The sequence below is a fragment of the Mauremys reevesii genome, linkage group 3, assembly GCF_016161935.1.
Source record: "Mauremys reevesii isolate NIE-2019 linkage group 3, ASM1616193v1, whole genome shotgun sequence".
NCBI lineage: Eukaryota > Metazoa > Chordata > Testudines > Geoemydidae > Mauremys > Mauremys reevesii.
In genome coordinates, this window is record NC_052625.1 from 60,847,734 (window position 1) to 60,869,926 (window position 22,193).

General features: G+C 43.1%; 1 protein-coding gene across 7 annotated transcripts in view; it reads right to left on the minus strand.

Annotated features, from left to right (window-relative positions):
• The window catches only part of DAAM2 (dishevelled associated activator of morphogenesis 2), a 258,023-nt gene that overhangs the window by 153,093 nt on the left and 82,737 nt on the right, over positions 1-22,193 (minus strand). For 2 of the 7 annotated variants that reach the window (XM_039529312.1, XM_039529313.1), the window contains exons 1-2: positions 13,478-13,496; positions 3,184-3,255 (exon numbers count right to left, since the gene is read on the minus strand). The exons of 3 other annotated variants lie outside the window; for them this stretch is intronic. The gene's annotated coding sequence lies outside the window, so the exon portion shown is untranslated. Of the gene's footprint in view, positions 1-3,183; positions 3,256-13,477; positions 13,497-22,193 lie in introns of those variants that run through there. 2 more of the 7 variants (XM_039529307.1, XM_039529308.1) reach the window with 2 other exon arrangements.

The following is a 22,193-nucleotide window of genomic DNA, read 5'->3' on the forward strand; positions in this document are numbered from 1 at the left end:
TTCAAAGCAGTCAGGATTCACTTAAGTCTGCTCCAATCAAAATCGGTGGGAGTTTTAACACTGACTCAAATTGGAGAGGAGTTAGGCCAAGGATAAGCCCTTTGGGAAAATCCCACTCAAACGGACATGCACAGCTGCTCAGTTCATCCACAGCTGACACAAACCCCCTCTGGGACAGAATGCAACAGTTTTTACCCCACACAGCAGACACCGATGATGGAGGAGATGGAAAGAGCAGAACACAATATTGCAAAACAGTTTAGGACAGGAAGTGCCAAAGAATACTGAAGCAGTTGAAACAGCAGGGGACAATTCAGGTTAGCTAACCAGCAGCACAGGATGCAGCAAAGGACTTTGGGAGGGGGCGGTCTTTTAGTTTTGGTAGATAAAAAAAACCGCTTTGGAAACCTTGAGAGTCCTGGAGGGGGCTGGTGTAAAAAAATCATCAGGCAGAATCACTGCTTAAAGACTGCTGCACACTCCCACACAGGGACAGAGGTGGCTCTGCATAGGACTACGGTTCGAGAACTGCTACTTTAGCAGGGCAACAATCGGAGACACTTCAAACAAAATTGTAACTAGAACTACGCAAAATGTTTCATTCTAAGTGGGGTTGTTTCAAACAACTGCTCTCCCTCCCCTCCCCCCCCAAAAAATTGGGAACGTTCATGTTTTCAGAATTTTCCAATTGTTTTTGGCCAAAACCCCATTACTGGATTTTTTTTTTAAATTGGTTTGTCAGAGTGGGTCCTTCTTGGTCAGGACTAAGGCATATTAGTTGTGAGGGGAGCTTGCAGTGCTGATGCTCATGCTAAATCTGCTCTGGGGATAGACAGGGGACTCCAGTCTCCAACAGTTCTGGGGCCATCAATTCAGCAAGTTCCATCAGAATTACACTCAGTGATGAAGAAACAAGGAATAGTAACTGACATTAACAGTCATAGGAAATTTCTATCTGTATTTATTTCCCCTTCTATATACTTGTGGTTTAACTCAGCATAATATCATACTGTTTTCTACCTGGCACACTGACCTAACTCCTTCCTCATTTCGCTGTGTAGGAAGGATGCACAGAATAAAGCACAGTTCACAATGGCAAAGAGGAGTGGGAGGAGTCAAACTAATTAGATAGCTATTTAGTAACCTCCCCTCTCCACCCCATATTCCTTCCAAAAGACAGATGTGTGGGGTAGCAGTCTGCGGTATTGCCCTGGAGAAATCAAAAGCAAAGATTTATGAGCCCTACATATCTGATTCACTGCAAGAATTTGCTCCTAGATACTATGCAGACACCTCAGGAAACTTGGAGTCATGCTGCCCTGTAATGAAAACATCTGATCCTCTGAGCTATTCTACAGTAAAACTAGTGGCCCCCAGCTCCCCTCATCTAATGGAATTAATCTCTGACCACTGCTGGCTTGCTGGAGAATGGTTTTGTTTTGTCTTGTTCCTAAACAAGTCTGTTTATTGGACTAATCCCTGTGTTCTAACAGCCAGCGTTTTTCATCCATTCACTTGTGCACATTCTAACCTGAAACAGGTGTTTTGGCTGCTCACCAGAGATACTGAGATTTGGAGCTACAGTGGGAGATTTGCCCTGATTGCACAAAAGGGCCCAGAACACAAGCTTATTGAAGTAAAGAAGGCTACAGCCCCAGACACACAAGTTGTAGGTACCAGCTGATATGCATGCCAGAACTTGGGAAGCACTAGTGTAACCAAATTTGCTGCCAAGTGCTTTTACACAGGCTGATATACACACCAGGTGCTGACCCACATATAAGGCACATGGGTTTGAAATGCTTAAAAACAGACCACAGTACAATAGCCTGGACTTTCATTTACACAAAGACCACTTTACACCACTCCAGCAATATAAAGGGGCCTTAATGCGAGTATAAACGGTTTAAAGGGCCCTAGTATAGTTGAGGATCTGACCTGAATCTTGGACTGATTCTTATCCTGGAGAAGAACACTCACTCCCACTGTAAAAGATAAGGAATAATGAAGAGTGGGGGAGGTGGTCTGGTGAGCCCCCTGAGTTCTCTGTTGGAGACAACTGTTTAGCAGAATCAGATGGGTCTTTGTAGCTTAGGAGCCTGTCTACCTTATAGTGGAGATAGTTTCCAGGACAGTGAATTTGTTATGAATGGATACAGGTAATCTGGGTTAAAAAAAAGAGTAAGATGGGCACCAGGATGCACTGCTCAGAAAAGTGATGTATTAACAGGAGCAATTCAAGATATCTTCCCCTCACACACAAAAACATCCCTGATGTCTGAAAGAGAGCCATATTATATTATATATATTCATTCAGAGAAGAATCACAAACCTCACCCATCAGGAAATGTTTAGTTGCCCACACATTGATCAGGAACATCCTCAGAATAACGAGTAGGGCCCTACCAAATTCATGGCCAGGAAAAACATGTCACGGACCATGAAATCTGGTCTTGTGTGTGCTTTTAGCCTATACTATACGGATTTCATGGGGAAGACCAGGGTTTCTCAAATTGGGGATCCTGACCCAAAAGGGAGTTGCAGGGGGTTCGCAAGGTTATTTTACCCGGGGGAGGGGGGTGTCACTGTACTGTCACCCTTACTTCTGAACTGCCTTAGAGCTGGGCAACCAGAGAGCAGCGGCTGCTGGCTGGGTGCCCAGCTCTGAAGACAGTGCCCTGCCAGCAGCAGCACAGAAGTAAGGGTGGCAATATCACAGCATGCCACCCTTACTTCTGCACTGCCTTCAGAGCTGGATGCAAGCAGAACGGCAGCTGCTGAGGGCCCACCTCTGCAGGCAGTAGCGCAGAAGTAAGTGTGGCAATACCATACGATGCCATCCTCACTTCCGCACTGCTGCTGGCAGCAGCTCTGCCTTCAGAGCTGAGATCCCGGCCAGCAGTTGCTGCTCTCCAGCCGCCCAGCTCTGAAGGCAGCACCGCCACCAGCAGCAGTGCAGAAGTAAGGGTAGCAGTATCACAACCCCCCTGCACAATAACCTTGTAACACCCCCACACACACTCCTTTTTGGGTTAAGACCCCTACAATTACAACACCATGAAATTAGCTGAAATCAGAAAATTTATTATTATTTTTAAAATCCTATGATGATGCAATTGACCAAAATGGACCATGAATTTGGTAGGGCCCTAATAATGAGGCCATTAATCTGTTTCTGCTTACTGCGCTTGGTTCAGAGTCTATGGTCTTGACGTCTTCAGATTCTTATGGTAGGTGATTTTAGATTGCTAATTCCTGGGTGGGATGAGAAAGTAACTTGTGAGAATCATGAAACAGTAAACTGAACTGTGCTAAACTATGCTACAAAATCCAGACTCACGCTCATTGCACTACACCAGATATTGGGTTTTGATAAAAATAAACTCAAAACTCAGCCTGTTTGTCAAACGTTCTCCTCAGATAAAAAAAAAAAAAAAAAAAAACCTTCCAAGCATACCAGGGACTGATTTAAAATATTAACACAAAATGAAGTGTTTCATTTTAATTTGGGGCTGGGTTTTTGTTTTGTTTTTTTTCCTTCCTTCCCCATTGGATATTTGGGCTTCTTTCAAACCTGAAATGCAAAATGAAACTGAGGGTGCAACTCCATGTGAATCAAATGAAAAGGTTTGATAGAAACCAAAAAGAATCAAGTTCCATACAACTCCACAAGCAAAAACAGCCAGTTAAATTCCATGTCAATGTCCTTCCAGAGTCAGACAGAGCTGAAAAGAGTGAATGCTAAGTTGAGCATATATAGCATTTCCCCCCCTGCACACTTTGCAAGTTCTCTTGTTCTCACAAGACTTTGTTGTTTCAATCAAAGGACGACATTTCTCCATCTCTAACCCAGCACACGCTGTTTTTGCAACTAAAATGATGAAGATGGAAAAAATGGTACCAATCTTCACTATGCCCTGAATGAGAAATACCGATGGGGGAAAACTTCAAAAAGGTTTGGAAATTTGTTTGTCAGTATAATTGGGCTGGAAATCATATGACAATAGGCTCATGATAGAGCAGCTTGCTTCCAGTCAGGCCAGGAATTTCATCAGAAAAAGGTCTTAACTGGGGTTTCACCTGTTCCACTTCCGGGGGAAAATATGTACCAAGGTGCAGCAGAAATGAAGATTATGGAGGAGAAGGAAACTCATCACACAAGCTCCCCGCCTTCCCAGCAATGAGACTCCTCAGTAAAACTCAGCAGCCAGCATAGGCACAACTTCTTGCTTGATTTCTCCTTCTCTCATTGCAGTGGCTTAGAAACCCAAGTATTATAAAGCCTACCCTGCAAAAAGTGTGCATGAAGGAGAATTTATCTGCAGGCTGTGAAAGGATCAAAAATCTCTCATTCTGATCAAACAAAAATCAATAATAAAGCAAGTCAGAAGAAATCAGTGCGTCACAGTTCAGTAATCAGACAGGTAAGGGCATCGATGAGCTCCTTCATGGACAGCAGTAACTCAGCAGAGCCACTTTTCTCATCACTTTTTAAAATAGAAAAGTACTTTGGGTCTGTTTCATGAATCAAGGGGTTATCCCCTGCTGGGGAGAGGAGGGATTGTTCACAACTAACATACCCTTTCTAGTTTATGTTTTAACTGCCAGATCTAGTCTTGACAGGACCCAGGCACGAGGGGTTTGAGGTGCTGGGATGGAAGGGGTGAGGGGTTTGGAAATGACTGATCTCAAACACAACACCCATTGTGAGCACCCCATCCAAACAGGAAGTCTCCTGCCAGCAGTCTGAAAGGAGGGATCTGTGCAGTCCATCGAAAGCTGCATATTTTGCCCTTTTAAGGGACTTGTTGGTTGACAGCTCAGGGGTTTATTTGTGTTTTTTTAAGGGCTTCATTTTTTCCACTTAATCTGCAGAATAAACTGTATTTGGAGAGTAAATAAAGCCCTTTGCAAAGTCAGGCTTCTCTGGGGACAAGGCAGGGATAGGAGCAAAGTCAGGTGAAGTGAGCCACTGGATGCCAGATCAGCTGCAACACAGCTGGATGCTATCGCTGTACATTTGTCCTAACCTGCCCCAGGACCCTTTATCCTGTTTGTCTGCCAGAACAAGGCTGCCTTGTGCTTTCATGGCGACTGAGTGTATGGGCTAGAAAAGTGACTTGTGGTGTCAGTTGCTCAGTGAGACTAACACACAGTGTCGTGTCAATCCAACAGCACTTCAGGAATATCCTGTATGGAAAACATACAATCGGCCTGTAGCATTGCATGCTTGGTGCAGTTTATGTGCCCCCACATTCTGCCACCTGGATTATCCTATCTACATCTCCCTTCCCCGTCCAAGGGCATTGGCTACTTCTTTCATGCAGTTGAGAGAAAAAGGCACAAGCCCTGGCAAGGGGTGCCCTGTATTGCACTTGTGGAATGCCCACATCCCCTTGCTGTCCATGCCAAAGCTGTAATGGCTGTTATGTGCTTGTGGGATCGATAGAGCCAGCAGAGACTGATGTCGGCTTTCAAGGCACATTCATAAGAACTTTGGAATCTCACTGGAAGAGACCAAGGGCCAGCCTAAATCTGAATCTAGTCAGACAGTGATCCACATTGGGAAAGGCAAAATACCCTCGCATAACAACCCATGTTGTGCAATACTGTACCAGCAAGGGAGAGGATGTGTTTCTCTCTCTCACTAGCTGGTGAGTAGCTTTATGCCCTACATGTTTTCACAAGAGCAACTCAAAAGAGAGATTGCCCTTTTCCATTCCATTCCCTGAGGGCCTGCTCCTTGTTTGATGCCCTACATGCAGGGGCGGCTCTAGAAAATAGGCTGCCCCAGGCAGCGCGGAGCGCTGCGCCACCCTTCCTCGGTCCCGCGGCGGGTCCCCTCTTCCCGCGACTCCGGTTGAGCTCCCGCGGCAGGTCCACCGGAGCCCCGGGACCAGCGGACCTGCCGCAGGCATGACTGCGGACGGTTCGCGGGTCCGGCGGCTCCGCTTGAGCTGCCGCAGTCATGCCTGTGGGAGGTCCAGCCGAGCCGCGGGACGAGCGCCCCCTCCGCAGTCTTGCCTGCGGCAGGTCCGGTCGTCCGCGGCTCCGGTGGACCTCCCGCAGGCATGACTGCGGCAGGTCCACCGGCCCAGCCTGCCGCCCCCTAGATTTGGCCGCCCTAGGCAACAGCTTGGTTTGCTGGTGCCTAGAGCCGCCCCTGCCTACATGATACTCCAGGCCAGAGATAGAGTTATAACAATTATACTTACTCCGCATCTCCTTAAAGCAGCCCCAAACTGTTAACCAAATTCTGATGCGCTCTCCTGCAGTGCAAGTTTGAGATACATCACTGAGGTCTGTAGAGTTTTTTTTCTTATTGGCACTGGTGTAACTGCACTGGAAACGTGGAACTATGCCTAGAGATCTCTTCACCAAAATCTGGGGACCATGGAGGTGTCCTTACCCAGATGGAAATTTGGCCAGGATACTGGGGTTACAAAAAGTGCCATGAGGTCTTTCATTATTAGCTGTGACCAGGACTTCAGCTTTCCTCTCTCATCTAGAAGATAACACCTCTCGCAAGTGAATTCAGTGCTGGTGAGACGTGCTAGACAGCCATGGATACATATCTTCTATTGAGGAGATTCAGCCCAGGCACTAGCTGTACAAGCTTCCCCATGCTGAGATATCAATGCATCTCAGCTCTTATCTGCAGTGGCCACCCTTAGGCGATGAGAAGTCAATCTCCAGGCCTTCTCCGCTGACCAAGGAGGCAGTTACTAACCATTCTCATGGTGTTTTTTCTGATACAGATAGCTGTTCATGGGGAGCTGGGCCTGAGACCACTCAGCACAGCTATAAAACTTTTATTGCCATTTGACAGAGAAGGCCTACAGAGCTCACATGAGTAACATGGTTATCCCAAACTTGTAGTAGTAAAAGCTTTCCGGCACCCCACTCCATCCCATAACCTAAATTTAGAGCAGTAGCATTTTCCAGGTCCACATCCCAGCCCCACACTGGAGTTCCATGCTGACTCAGAGGTGTGAAATGCCACCTACATGTTGTTATAACACTAACTGTAGACAGATGAGATGTCTGGAGGGTTTTAAAATATAGATTACTGGGGATTACAGAATGAAACACTAAAAGTATTTTATAAAATGAATCAGGCAGAGAGGGTGCATGTGAATAGGGAGTACAGCCTCTCTCACACATGAGCTTGCCCGTCAGAGGGTACTGGGACCCTTAAATTTTTAATGATTGTTACAGCTGGTTTAAAAATGATGAAAAATGGCCCTTTTACACACAAAAAAAGGGGTTCTCTTTCCTGGGCATTTCTTCAATAAAATCTCCAAAATGATTTTGTTTTTCCCCTCTCTTACGCTTTCCCTTTTTCAAAGCCAAATTGGAAAAGAGGAAGTAAATGAGGAAAAGGGGAAAATGATGGGACAAAATAGAAGGAAATAATTTCTCCCCCCCCCACACTTTTCTCACTGAAGATGATTGCTAAAAAGTTTGTCAAAAATATTAAACAAAAAGTTGTTCTCTCTCTAAATCTATGGAAATCAAAATTATTTTCAAATCTCCAACATACTGAGTGAAAACTATCTTCTTGACCATCTTAATGGTTCTATACCCTTTGAGATTCTTGTATGGAAAGTACTATAAATACACCAAACATTTGCTAGTATCTGCTTCTAGACAGTTGTATTGAGAATCAATGGGAAAATTCTCCCTGGAGGAGTCCCGCTATCATGCCTGAAACACCCCTCCTCCTGTTCTTGGATGTGCAGTCTTGGCCTTTTTTACAACACAGAACATTGCTCACTGTCATTTGAGACGCCAGCTTCAGTCTTTGCTTTCACCCCACAGCCCAGTCTGTGATTCAGCTCAGGTCGGGAGCTGAGGTCTGGATCTTTGCCTGAGATCTAATTATAAAGATGTCCTCTTCCTCTGACAGGGAGTTCGTGTTCATTTCTAATCCACTTGGCTCAGTGACCAAACACAATTAACCTAATGCAATTTCCCCGACATTTATCAGATGGGTTAGCCACATGTGACTAGATACACTCCAATTGCCTGCAAGGGCCCTCTCTCTCTAGGGCAGCCACTAAATCTCCTCTTCATTCTGCTGGGAGGAAGGGAGACAGAAACATCCTTTTCTTGTTCTCAGAAATTATGTTCCACATGCAAAAGGTCCGAAACAGCCTGTGCTCACTCTGTATGAAAAGTCACAAACTTCAAGCAATGTGCTATCTCAGCAATTGTCACGTGCAAGAGGCTCACCATCATATCTTTGCCCCCACTGTTCTGTCAGACAGCTCAGTTCAGATTAATGTAAAGAGAATTCTTTGTTAAGCTGCTAGCACTGCAAAGGCTGTGAGGGAGATTCCCATACCTGGGCTATTCTTTTTAGGTGACAAATCTGAGGAACTGTCCCAGATTGAGGGGTCAATAGAGGTGGTTTTGGAACAAATTGATAAACTAAAGAGTAATAAGTCCCTAGAACCAGATGGTATTCACCCAAGAGTTCTGAAGGAACTCAAATACGAAATTGTAGAACTACTAACTATGGTATGTAACCTATCACTTAAATCCACTTCCGTACCAGATGACTGAAGGATAGCTAATGTGACACCACTTTTTAAAAAAAGGTTTCAGAAAAGATCCTGACAATTATAGGCTGGTAAGCCTAACTTCAGTACAAGGAAAATTGGTTGAAACTATATTAAAAACCAACACAGAATTACCAGACACATACGTGAACATGATTTGTTGGGGGAGAGTCAACATGGCTTTTGTAAAGGGAAACTATGCTTCACCAATCTACTAGAATTCTCTGAGAGGGTCAACAAGCATGTGGACAAGGATGATTCAGTGGACATGGTGTACTTGGCCAAATTTTAGAAAGCCTTGACAAGGTTCCCTTACCAAAGGCTCTTAAGCAAAGCAGGAGGTCATAGAAGAAAGAAGGTCCTCATGGATCAGTAACTGGTTAAAAGATAGGAAACAAAGGGTAGGAATAAATGGTCAGTTTTCAGAATGGAAAGAGGTAAATAGCTGGGTCCCCAGGGATCTGGGCTGGGACCAGCACTGTTCAACATATTCATAAATGATCTGGAAATAAGGATAAACAGTGAGATGTCAAAAATTTGCAGACAGTTAAGTCCAAAGCTGATTGTGAAGAGTTACAAAGCAATCTCACAAAACTGGGTGACTAAGCAACAAAATGGCAGATGAAATTCAGTGTTGATAAATGCAGAGTAATGCACAATAGAAAACATAATTCCAACTATACATACAAAATGCTGGGGTCTAAATTAATTACTCAGATCTTGGAGGCATTGTGAATAGTTCTTTGAAAACATCCACTCAACGTGCAGTGGCAGTCAAAAAAGCGAACAATGTTAGGACCCGTTAGCAAAGGGATAGATAAGATAGAAAACATCATAATGGCATTATATAAATCCCTGGTATGCCTACACCTTGAATACTGTGTGCCGTTCTGGTTGCCCCATCTCAAATAAAGATCTATTAGAATTAGAAAAGGTACAGAGAAGCGCTTAGAGATATGGAACAGCTTCCGAATGAGGGGAGATTAAAAAGACCGACTGTTCAGTTTGGAAAAAGACAACTAAGGGGTGGATATGACAGAGGTCTATAAAATCATGATTAGTGTGAGAAAGTGAAAAAGGAAGTGTTATTTACTCCTTCACATAACACAAGAACCGGGGGTCTCTCATTGAAATTGACAGCAGGTTTAAAACAAACAAAAGGAAATACTATTTCACACAATACAGTCAACATGTGGAACTTGGGGGAATGTGGGAAAGAAAAGAAGAGTGAAACTTTGCTTTAAAAATATTGAAAAGCAAAGGAGGTTCATTACAGCAGCAGAGATGTATTTCCTAAGCTGGTCTGCAGAGCCTACAACTAGCTATACCATCAGAGAGCAAACCTTGGCTCTGAACATACTGCAGAAGTGTTACTTTTAAGTTGAATAATTGATTTTGCCTTCTCACCAAACAAAGTTAGACTCTCCCAGTGGAAAGAGAAGCCAGCCAACCAGCCTGCCCACCCAAACCTTTAGACCAGCTCTGCTGTATATGCTTTGTGCGAGTCCTTCATAAGCAAACTCACTCATCACTCTTCTCTTCAATAATTTTTCAATGATGAATTTTTCTATTAAGGCACAGATCGTTGAGAACTTTACAGGTGCCATGGGATCTCTGACTTCTCACAGGCAGAGATTACATTTTACGTTACTGGGTAAACTATGAAATTTATGCCTGACCAGATATTGCCTGTGCAAGGTGGTCAAGAGCTGCTGTGGGATATGCAGATCTGCATACGAATATGGAACTACATCATCCAAAGTGCATGAAAATCTGTTTATTTTTTAATTCTGCAAGGGGCAGCCTATAGAGATGATGCTTGTTTATGTTATACAGAAATGTGGTGAAATGTAAGTAGGCCCCAAAAGTCTATTTCCTAAAAATAGGCTTGACAATCAATAGTCAAGTGAGGCCTGGTAAAATGTGAATGAAGTAATAACTCAGACACAAATTAGAGATAAGTTAGGGCACCAACACATTTTTACAAGATGACCAGGGGATAACTGGTTTTAAAAAGTGTTTTAAATAATGTTTTGGAAAAATGCCATCTATATTGATAGTTAATGGTATGGCATGTATGCAGATGTAAATTAAGATGATGCTTGATGCTAAATAGCCAATGAGAAAGCAGAAAATATTTAATTGTGGTAGCAGAAATAGAGATGGTAAAATATGTATGCAATGTTAATTAAGGAGTGTTATAATTGATTATAAAAAGGTAACATGCTAATTTTAGATTAGGCACGCCCACTCGCCATCAATGTCCTGTTAGAGAAAGGATTATACCCAGATTTCTGATTCAGGGACTGATCACCCCTGGATTTTGTCATTTCATTTTAGAGCGTGAGTATCAGTGGCTGTTTGCTTTAATTATTTTATCTAATAAAGTCTTTAATTTGATCACTCATGGTGTCATTCACAGTTCTCTGATAAATTAAGTTATTTTTACTGCCCTGGAGGTTCAATCAAATAATTCAGTTTGGTTTTATTCCTTATCATTAAATTGCTAATTAGGAATAAATCAAAGTTTACAAAAGGATGCTAAAAATGTGGTGGCTGCTAATGACCATTGACATTAGGCTTTCAGTGCCCACAAATCCGATGCTGTTTTGACTCTGTCCTGAAGCCAGCTCACCAACTAAGAATAGACACACAGAGTTGCAAAACATTCTGAAAGACATTGTCCGGGGGGCAGGGGAGGGGAGAACACACCTTCTCTTGCTTTGTCAGCAAAACATGCAGGATTCTCATTCTCCTGTTGACTTTATCACCAATTCAGAATGTAGCCATAAAAATGCACACACATCTAGACTCAGGAACACGAAAAAGGAGGGGAAAGAATGGTGTTGTGGTTAAAGCAGAGAGTCAGGATTCTTGTATTCTCCATCCAACTCTGCCAAGAATTCTCTGTGGCCTTGGCCAACTCTCCTCCGTTTGCCTTGGTTTCCTCATCTATCTAATATGGATCATAATATTTCTCTACCTCACCGGCACAGCTGAGTGAACAATTCATCTGAGGAATTAAGTCTTTTCTCTATTGGAGAATTATTTTAATTTTTACAAATGTATTCATTGTTTATACTTGTTTGACACTATGCAACCTATGGGTCATGCACAAACTATTGAGTTCATCTATAGCTACAACCTCAATCTTGGATCTACTGAGCCAGATCCTGCTCTCGGTTACAGCATGCAATTCCATGGACTTCAGCAGCTGTAAATTAGAGCTAATTTAATCCACAATAACAAAACTATTAAGAGGAAATTTACCTATCCACTTATCCAAGTAGAGACATGGTCCTCATCACCTTAGTGACAGTATGCCTACACCAGTGCTGGAAGGTATCGTTTACAGCTCAAGTTGACATGCTAGAGTGCTAAAATTAGCTACAGTGGCATGAGCATCAGCGTCCTCCCTTCCCCCCCCCAAACAAAGTATGTACCTGGTGTATCTCACAGGATCATACTCAGAACAGCTAACCAGTACCATGCCATTATAGCTACATTTTTATTTTTAGTGCACTAGCTCAATCTGCTCTAATGCAGGTATGTCTATTCAAGCTGGAAATTACATCTTCCAGCTCCAGTGTAGACATACTCTGAGTATCAGAGATATCAGGGTTGGAGGAAGGAAGAGGTATTAGACTGAACAGCAGATATGGACAGAGAGCTAAGTTTCTTCTTGTAGTTATAACTGGACATGAAATTCTGTTTCTGTTCCCAACCTAAATTATTGCATGTCTGTGTAAATTCATAGATTCCAAGGCCAGATGAGACCATTGTGAACATCTAGTCTGACCTCCTGAATAACTCAGGCCATAGAACTTCCCCAAAATAATTCCCAGAGCATAGATTTTAGAAAAGCACCAATCTTGATTTATAAATTGCCAGCGGTGGAGAATCCACCACGACCCTTGGTACATTGTTTCAGCGGTTAATTGTGCTCATTTCTAAAAATGTCCACCTTATTTCCAGTCTGAATTTGTCTAGCTTCAGCTTCCAGCCATTGGATTGTGTTGTACCTTTCTCTGCTAGAGAAGAGTCCATTATTAAATACTTGTTCCCCATGTAGATATTTATAGGCTGTAATCAAATCATCCCTTAAACTTTCTCTTTGCTATGCTAAATAGATTGAGCTCTTTGAATTCATGGTCACTATAAGGCAAGTTTTCCAATCCTTTAATAATTCTCATGACTCTTTCTGCACCCTCTCCAATTTACCAACATCCTTCTTGAATGGTGAGCACCAGAACTGGACAAAGTATTCCTGCAGCAGTCACACAAGTGGCAAATAGAGAGGTAAAATAACCTCTCTACCCCCACTGAAGAGTCCCCTGTTTATGCATCCCAGGATCGCATTAGCTTTTTTGGCCAGTGTCACACTGGGAACTCATGTTCAGCTGATTATCCACCACAACCCCAATGCTTTTCAGTCACTGCTTCCCAGGACAGGATGACAGACTCTAAGTATGGCCTACAGTCTTTGTTCCTAAATGTGAACATACATCTAGGCATATTAAAAACACACATTATTTGCATGTGCCCAGTTTACCAAGCAATCCAGATTGTCCTGAATCAGTGACCTGTCCTCTTCATAATTTACCACTCTCCCAATTTGTGTGTCATCTGCAATCTATCAGTGATTATTTTAAGTTTTCTTTCAATCATTGATAAAAAATGTTAAATAGCGTAGGGCTAAGAACTGGGAAAACACCCACTTGATGATTCCCCATTTACAATTACATTTTGAGACCTAACCATTAGCCAGTTTAATCCATTTAGTATGTGCCATGTTAATTTTATCTCCTAGTTTTCAATCAAAATGTCATGCAGTACCAAGTCAAACACCTTACAGAAGTCTAAGTGTGTTACATCAATACTATTACCTTTATCAACCAAACTTGTATTCTCACCAAAAAATGCATGTCTTGCCACCACCCCAACGTCTATGGATCAAATGTTGATGTCACTTACAGGTGTTGGAGTCAATGGGATTGCATTCCTTCAAATGAGAGACATTTATCAAAATTCATCCCTATCCTTCTTCCTTCCCCTCACTGTCATCACCACTACTATTTTTCCAGTTATCCAACCTTGGTATTCTTTCCCAATCTTCTATTTCTTTCTCATATCAGAGTCCTTGCTCTGCTACCAGAATCATTTTCCTTTCCCTCAATTTGGATCCAGTTTACCCACTTCTTCAATCTCACCATTTTCTTTACATAAAATTCAAGCTCTCTCCATTTTTAGGTTCTCCAAAATGCCACCCTGATCTCCAGCACGGCCCTCAGCAACTCCTAAACCTTCTCCCATTCTTTGTTTCACCAAGCTTATTTTCTGACCTCTCTTTTTAACCTTCATCTCAATACAGTCGTCTTGATTTCTTTCTTGCCAAGGCTTATGGCTAGAATAGCTTCCAGTTCCCACTTAAATGGACCTCAAACTCCAGCACTCCCTTCTCTCTCTCAAAAAAAGAAGCCTCTGAAAACTCACCTATTCCATAACACAATCTGTAAAGGCTGCACCCCATTCTACATTTGTTCTCTTTTTATTGTATCACACTCTATTGTCCTAGCTGGTGCCCTCAAGTTGCAAGTCCTCCAGGGGAGGGACTTTGTTACATATTTAACCCAGCTAAGTTACTGTACAGTGCCATGTAGACTTATGGCGCTACACAAATAATAAAAACCAGTAGGTCACCAGAATATGGTCACCAGAATATAATCACCCAAGCTGGAATTTGGACAGGACATTGGGTTTCACACTCTTACAATGACAAGTTTGTTTGGGGCAGAGTTTAGCCATGTCCACCAGTTCCGTGTGAAGTTAGTTTATATAATAATAACTGGAAATGGAGAGCTTTACGCCTTGTGAAATAATGGAATTCATGGAATGGTTTTCACAACCACATATGTGGCAGCAGCAACTTCACTAGATGGGTTACCATGGCACATTTCGTTGTTCTCTTTCAAGTCTCTGATTAGGGGAGGCCTCTGGGAGCCTGCCTACCAAAAAAACCAAACACTCAAAAAAAATCCCAATGATTTCACAGGTGCTGTCCAAGGGCCAGTCAGAAGCAAGGCCAGTCACTCCACCACACAATCACTTCAGACCCACTCCTTGATCCCCAGACATTTGCACAGTTGCAAATGATCCCCTACCCAGAATGTTATTTTTAGGACTGTCCAAAGAATACATTGTAACATTATGGCTATGATAGTCTCCACAGTCCAATCAATCTTGCAGCGACATCCAGAAGGATGCTGTGCTTGCAATTCAATGTGCTTTTTTTTTTTTTTGTGACTTTGATATTCAATCGGGCTAGTCTAAGCCGCCTCTCCTGCAAGCCATAAATCAAAGTAGTCTAGCTTTGCTCAGCTTCACTAGTTTCCTACACCTCCTTTATATGGCACTATAATGCCCAGTCAAGCAATTTTACCTAAGAGAGGGGTGAAGGAAACAACTGGCCCTAGGAGCTAGAGTGGGTTATGAAGCTTTTCACTTGCTATAATGAATTTGTGTGCTAAAGACAAGACAACCTTGCTGAATAAATCTCTCTCACACACACCTGGGCAGCCAGGACTAGAGCCCTGCTCCTTCAGCCCCAAACACACAGGACCCTACCACTTCCAGTGAGGTCAGCTATAGGAGGTCTATGGTGGTATCACAAACGTACATGCAATTGCAATTACACCATGTGGTGTTTGATCTCACTGGTTTGGTTCTGGCCCAGGTTAGCATTGTCTGTCAAAACAACCTCAACCAACCATCTCAGGAGAGAAGCCAAGGATCGAATGGTCTGCAAAACTGGCAGGGTGCAGTGCAGTGGAAGCTTGTCATGCTGCTGTCCTTGTTGTACTTCCATTGGGCAGAAAGGAAGCCAGTCTCAAGGCTGGCCAATCCTGATCTTTCACCAGCACCAACAAACATGGCCTTTTAAAGAAGGAATGAGCAGAGCCTTGTTCCCAAGAGCCTCCCTGCCTTGTCTGATTCATCTCGATCTTTCCATGCGATCACTGTCCAAATATTTCCAGATGTGATGCAACTATTTTGCGAAGGGATTTGGGAATCAAGATTGTATTTATTTGCTATCCTGGGTGCTTGAATCTTCCAGACAACATAAGACACTGAGGGAATTAGGGCTTTTTGCTGGGAGAAGGAACATTTTGTAAGAATTGCCCATCTGCTCCAAAACAAACAAACAAATGGTAGCGCTCCAGTTATATCTTCCCAAACGCCAACCCCTTCCATGCAAATTGTTGTTTTCTTTTCCAGACAATTATCAAAAGAATGTTTCATCCCTTTGCACAATGTTATCCTTGCTTGACAGTGTTGTATTCCCATTACAATTCTAGATCCAGAATCAGTACTACTATAACAGCTCAGTAAAGACTAGTCTACACAGAGGATTTGCCCCAATTACGGCCATTGATAGCCAGCCACACATGTAGCTGGACCAGTTCATTCTCCAGTGTAGTCAAGCAAGTCTATTTGCCCCAGTGGTGCCTATCTTGATTTCAAGCACAGCCATGCTCCACTGGTGCAAGCAGCAGTTTTGCCTTTCTACCCTGACAGTTGTAGCCAGGGCAAGACCCCAATGTAAACAAGGCCTAAATTGCTATTTCCTTGTATGGTTGGTGCAGTATCCTAATAGCTAGTGTTCTACAATGCCACATGGAAAAGATGGGTCCAATTTGTGATCCCACTGCTTTCCCATTCTGGAATCACTTAGCGCTGAGTATGCTTCTGATGACCATTTGCAGAACTAACAGCCTGTCTACACTGCAGTTAAACACCCATGGCTGGCCAGCATTAGCTGACGGGCTCGTGGGGCTTGGGCAGTGGATCTGTTTAGCTGTGGTTTATACATTCAGGCTCAGGCTGGAGCCGGGGCTCTCAGAACCTGTGAAGAGGAAGGATCCCAGAGCCAGGACTCCAGCCTGAGCCCTAACATCTCCACCACAACTAAACAGCCTCGCAGTCAGAGACTGAGTCAGCTGACACGGGCCAACTGCAGGTATTTAATTGCAAAGTAGACATACCCGAAGTTTTAAAAGTTGGTGGGTCTCAGTTCAGTTCTTAGCACAGATATCTACTCTAAAAAAATCCATTAGCATGAATGATACTACTTGGCAGTCATGGGCAGTTTAAGCCAAATGCACCAAAAACTAAACATAAATGGACACAAATCAGACATCAAGAAGAGTAACATTCAAAAACCAGTAGGAGGGCACTTCAATCTCCCTGGATACGCAATAACAGACTTAAAAGTTGCCATTCTTAAATTAAAAAAAAAAACCCACCACCTTCAAGAACAGACTTCAGTGAGAAACTGCAGAACTGGAATGAATTCGTAAACTTGACACCATCAAATTAGGCCTGAATAAAGACTGGGAGTGGCTGGGTCACTATAGAAGAATAATTTTCCTTCTGTTGATATTCACCCCTTCTTGTCGACTGCTGGGAATGGGCCACAGCCACTTTGATTGAATTGGCCTCATTAGCACTGACCTCCACACTTGGTAAGGCAACTCCCATCTTTCCACGTGCTGCATATTTATACCTGCATACTGCGTTTTCCATTCCATGCATCTTATGAAGTGGGTTATATCCCAGGAAAGCTTATGCCCAAATAAATGTGTTAGTCTCTAAGGTGCCACAAGGATTCCTCATTGTTTTCACTGATACAGACCAACACGGCTACCCCTCTGAAACCTGAACATGTCTTGAGACTCTGAATTTCCCTCTTGACCCTAGCGATGGTTCCTCTAAATCAAAGTTGAAACACATTGACAGGGTGAGGTACAACCCACACTATACCTGTTTCAAGATAAAATGGAGGACTTCAGACTACAGGGCTGTCAATTTGGCACCAGCATTACATTCACTTTAAAAAGTGAAATTAAGAAGAGATCAAACACAGTATTTTATTCCCAGTATTTTTATTTTCGTTAAGCATTTTGACAAGGGCTAATCTAGGTTCAATGCCCTGAAACCTCAACATTACGTAAGTAGGTTTACACTTTGAGCCAGCAACTTGGTGAAAATGTTGACCTTTTAACCTAATGCGTCTTCATGAAGAATGGATGGCTGGAGTAAGTCTTGCCTGATGGATTGTTCGTTGTTTTCTGTGTACATTTTTTAGTAGTATCCAGATAAAATATATTTTCTGGCTGCCCTGATACTTTAAGGGGCAGGAGATTACAGACGACACTGAGGAGCTGGTTACAGCCCCTGGACTTGTATTCTTGGGTTTTGGGGCCAGTGAGAGTGGTTATGGGGCTACACTAGGGTGAGCTATGCCCTTAGTCTATGGGGAGAATGTTCAGAATGACACTGGTGCTGACTAGGAGGGTCTGAAAATAAACTGTGTTGTTTGGGAAAAGTCTGCCACTACTTGCATGAGCTGTGGCTGCCTTTGACAGATACTGTGCTGCACACAACCCATTGCTAACATCAGAGAAGGGGAAAAGCAAGCCCTGGAATATCTGGGAAATGTACACCTGAGTCCAAGCTACACAGATTACTTGTCCCCTCCTTATACAATGCAACGGTGGGGATCTACCTTACAAAGTGATGAGCTCCCTTAGTCCACATTGCCTAGAGCATATGCATGGCCCTTACATGTTGGTATATCCCATGCCAACAGCTTTGTTTTACTATGTCAGTTTTAAGGAATAGCCTGCCTTCAATTCATGACAAAATGTCATAGCTGCAAAGACCTTTTGTGGTTCATGAAGATTTGCGGTAGGAACAAAGTTTAAGAAGTAAAACATGTCTGGATAAAGGTTTTAGATCTGTGACTGACCAACAACCTGTGTTTTCCCCAAATACAGGCCAGCTGATCATCCCAGGGATCCCCTATCCTGAGGAAGCAGCAGGAAGGTAATATGCAATATACACTCAGTACCTGTCTCCTGATTCATCAGTGGCCACAGCACCTTGATAGCATGCCCAAAGGTGGATCAGATATTTCCAGCTGCTGCCCCCAAAGTAGCATACATCTTGCAAGACAGATTCAAACTCTGATTCCTGTCAACCAACTCAGTGATACAGGGCTGAATGAAGTCTATCACTTTTTATCTTGTTCCAGCTTCATGGCATCATTAACCTTTAACCCTTTTTGTTCTATGTCCTTTTTTGCCACGTCTATCCAATGCATCCTTTGTCTTCCTCTTTCTAGTTCCTTGCACTCTGGCATCATCATCATGTCTGGTATCCTTTCCAGGTTCATTCTGGAGACATGTCCAAACCATTGCAGTCACCTTTCTCAAATCTTCTGTAATTGTTATTTCTTGCCCTAACTATTTTCTTATCACTTCAATTTTTATTCTCTGCAGTCTTGAAACTCTCAGGATTTTCCTCAGTCAGTTTATATCTGAGGTATTTTGTTTCATGGCTTTCCTCAGACTCCAGCATTCCCATCCATACAGCAGTATTAGCATGATCAAGATGTCTTTAGCCTTCCAGATCATGCAGAGCAGTGTCCAATTTTTTTTTATTCCACCTTCACAATTCCCATTCTTTGATACTAGTCTCCAAGGTACACAACATTTTCTCAATTTCTCTAGTTCTGTCAGTTTGATCTTTTCCTTTCTCTAGAGAAGACAAAATATGGCAATTTGAAGACTATACTGATCTTCAATCAGAATCTCCTGCTTTCCCTGTCTATCTTACCAGTTATCCTCTATGAAACCGGCTTGGTCAATGTTGTGAGGCCACTATCATCTACGAATCTAAAGTTATGCACTGTCCTATCACATAACATGACTCCTCTCTTTTTATCTCCCAGTGCTACAGCCATTACCAAGTTGAACAAATCTGGCGATAGCATGCATCATCACTTTCATGTGGTCATCCAGAACCATTCCTTCAGCTTCTTGTCTACTCTCACTGCACTCATTGACTTGCTGTAGAGGTCATCCATCGGCTTGAGCAAAGAATAAGTGAAGAACAGAGTAGATGAAGTGATCCTGGAGAAACTTCCCAGCACAAACAAGGGAGAGCAGATGCCAGAATTCTTAGAAGAAAAGATCCCTCCAGAAAGTTTGACGGGAGGGGGGAAAAAAAAAAAAAAAAAAAAGGTACTGGAAAGTGGCACCCTAACCGCAAAGCTGCTGCAAGGAAGATGTGGTAAAGGAGATCCATAAGCTAGTCAACAAGATTTACAAACAAGTGTTAAGTGAGGGCAAGAAAGCGATAATAGTACGGATCCATAAAAAGGAGGATAAGAATGAGTGCAAGAATTACAGAGGAACCCGCTTATTGAGTCTGCTAGGAAAAGCATTCATTAAGACGTTGCACAGCAGAATGAAGACATCTACAGAAGCAGTGCTTGCAGAGAAACAGGCCAGATTTAGACCAGGACGAAGTTCAGTAGATCAGTTATTTGTGATAAGACATATCAAAAAGTACATAGATCACAACCAAACCTGTTACAACAACTTTATAGATGTCAAACAGGCTTTTGATAGCATTTGGCAGAAAGAAAGTTTAGCAAGTTAAGAGATTCAAACATGGCACCAGTCAAATATCAAGAGAGTTTGTTTCCAGTCCCCCCACTTCTGCCACACACAAATTGTTTATCAGCCATCTGATCCAGGCATGTTCATTTCCATAATATTCCATTAGGACTTCAGAAGATGAGCTGCTTCATGCAACTAATACAGCACCCTGCCCACTGTTAGAAGTGGAAACATCCTATGGTAAGAATAACCCTCCAGTAATTTTCCTCTCCTGGTTCTTGTGTTTTATTCTATTTGAAGCTCTATTGCCATCTCTCCCTTTCCTCTTAGTGCTGCAAACAACTTTTCTGCATCATCTCCTGGCTTTGCAACATGGGATCATCTCACCTTTTCCTCTGCTTTTGTACAGCAGAAAACGGTCTGCAGGCTTCATGTGTCTGTATCCAATTCATCACCTAAAACAGCTTCTTTTGCCGCATTCTTCACAAGTCCATGTAGAGTTTGCTAGAGTGCTACTGAAGCCTTGTGTTCATGTACAAGAAAAGTACAGCTCAGATAGCAGCAGGGCAAGCTTCCCCTCTGCCCCCCAGAACTGGCAGTAACATTATGGTAGGTTGGCACCAATGTAGATGTGAACAAAGCTGGCCCACCGCCTGGAGGGGTAAGAGAGCAGCTCTATCTTTATGGCCTGTTCATTTCTTGGCTTTTCTGAAGACTCTGCTAAGTAGGGTCAGTGATGGGAGTGGAATGTGTGATACAAGACCACTCCCTGCCTGCTACAAAAGAGAGATAAGGCTGTCACTGACTTTTGTCAGGCAGTAGAAAACCTCACCTGCAACACAAGATTTGCACTGTTAGATTATTGCACTATGCCACCATGTAACATCTTAAATAATTTTAACCACGCTGGGAGCCTCCTGAAAGAGACATTGGGGCTGATTTTCAGGGTTGCTGAGTGCCAACAAGTCAGGTGAAGTCAGTCGGAGATGCAGGCTCTTAGCACAGCTAACAAATCAAGTCCCATGTGTATCAGAATAGAGATATCTTTGGTTGCTTGTTTGAATATAGCCCAGGAACGAAGGTGGAAAGGCTCTCTCTCTCCATCCCACCCAGTCCCTATGCGCTGCTTCTGTCATAGAAGTGTGTCATGAAAAAAAAAAAAGAAAAAAAAAAAGTCTACTCCTCCTGAGTTCCACTGCTTAAAACAGAGAAGCTGACCACTGAGATGCGTCTCTACTTCCAAACACCTACAAAGTGGGGAAACTAGACGATGGCTTATGCAAATGCTGATCCAACAGTGCTGAGCTGCTTTTGTGGGTGACCTCTTCCAGAAGCTGAAAGTCTCCAATTGATTGTGCTAGCCACAGCCTGTTCTCAATAAATACAGCTCACATGGTCCACATCTGTGATCTAACCACATGACTATCAGCAGGGAAAACTCAGAGCTCTGGGTTCAAACTACTACCACTATTTAACCATATTGGGCTCCAGAGAGGTCACCCCAACAGAATTAACCTGCCAGATCAGGTGGTTTAAATTCATTGTCTGAATGGATTTTTTAAAATGTTTTTTTCAACAGGAAAATAGACTCAGAAGAAGAGGCTCCTCTGATAGGAGTGCTAAGAGCCAGCTAGGATATCCTGTTCATGCTGAGATTTCAAAAATGGGATCAGAGATTATATCATGGACAATGATTTCCTACACTCCTGAAAGGTCATACTCTAGAGAAAAGTGATTTATCTCCTGCAGAGCCTCCTGATGACAGCACTGACTCACCCTAATCCCCAGAGAGTATTTCATGGACAGACAGACATAGTACAGCATGTTCCCACAACTAAGGAGTTCCCCCACCTCTACTCCGATTGCCAATGCACCCCAACATGCTAACAGCATGCACCCTGCCACTTGCTTCCCAGCAGTCACCCTGTGGGAAGAGTCCTCACAAGGGGTGATCCCCATATTAGTCCAAGAAACTGCTGTGTAAAAGTGAGGGTGACATAACAGCGCCCTAGTTTAACAAGAATGATGTGTACAAGTATTGAGATTGGCCCCTCGGAGAGACGGAGCATTGATACTTCCATTTAAAATCAGAGAAAGCAACCCTGACAGCACCTTGGAAACGAGATCTCTCAGACTTCCTAAATGATCACTCCAGCCCCAAGAA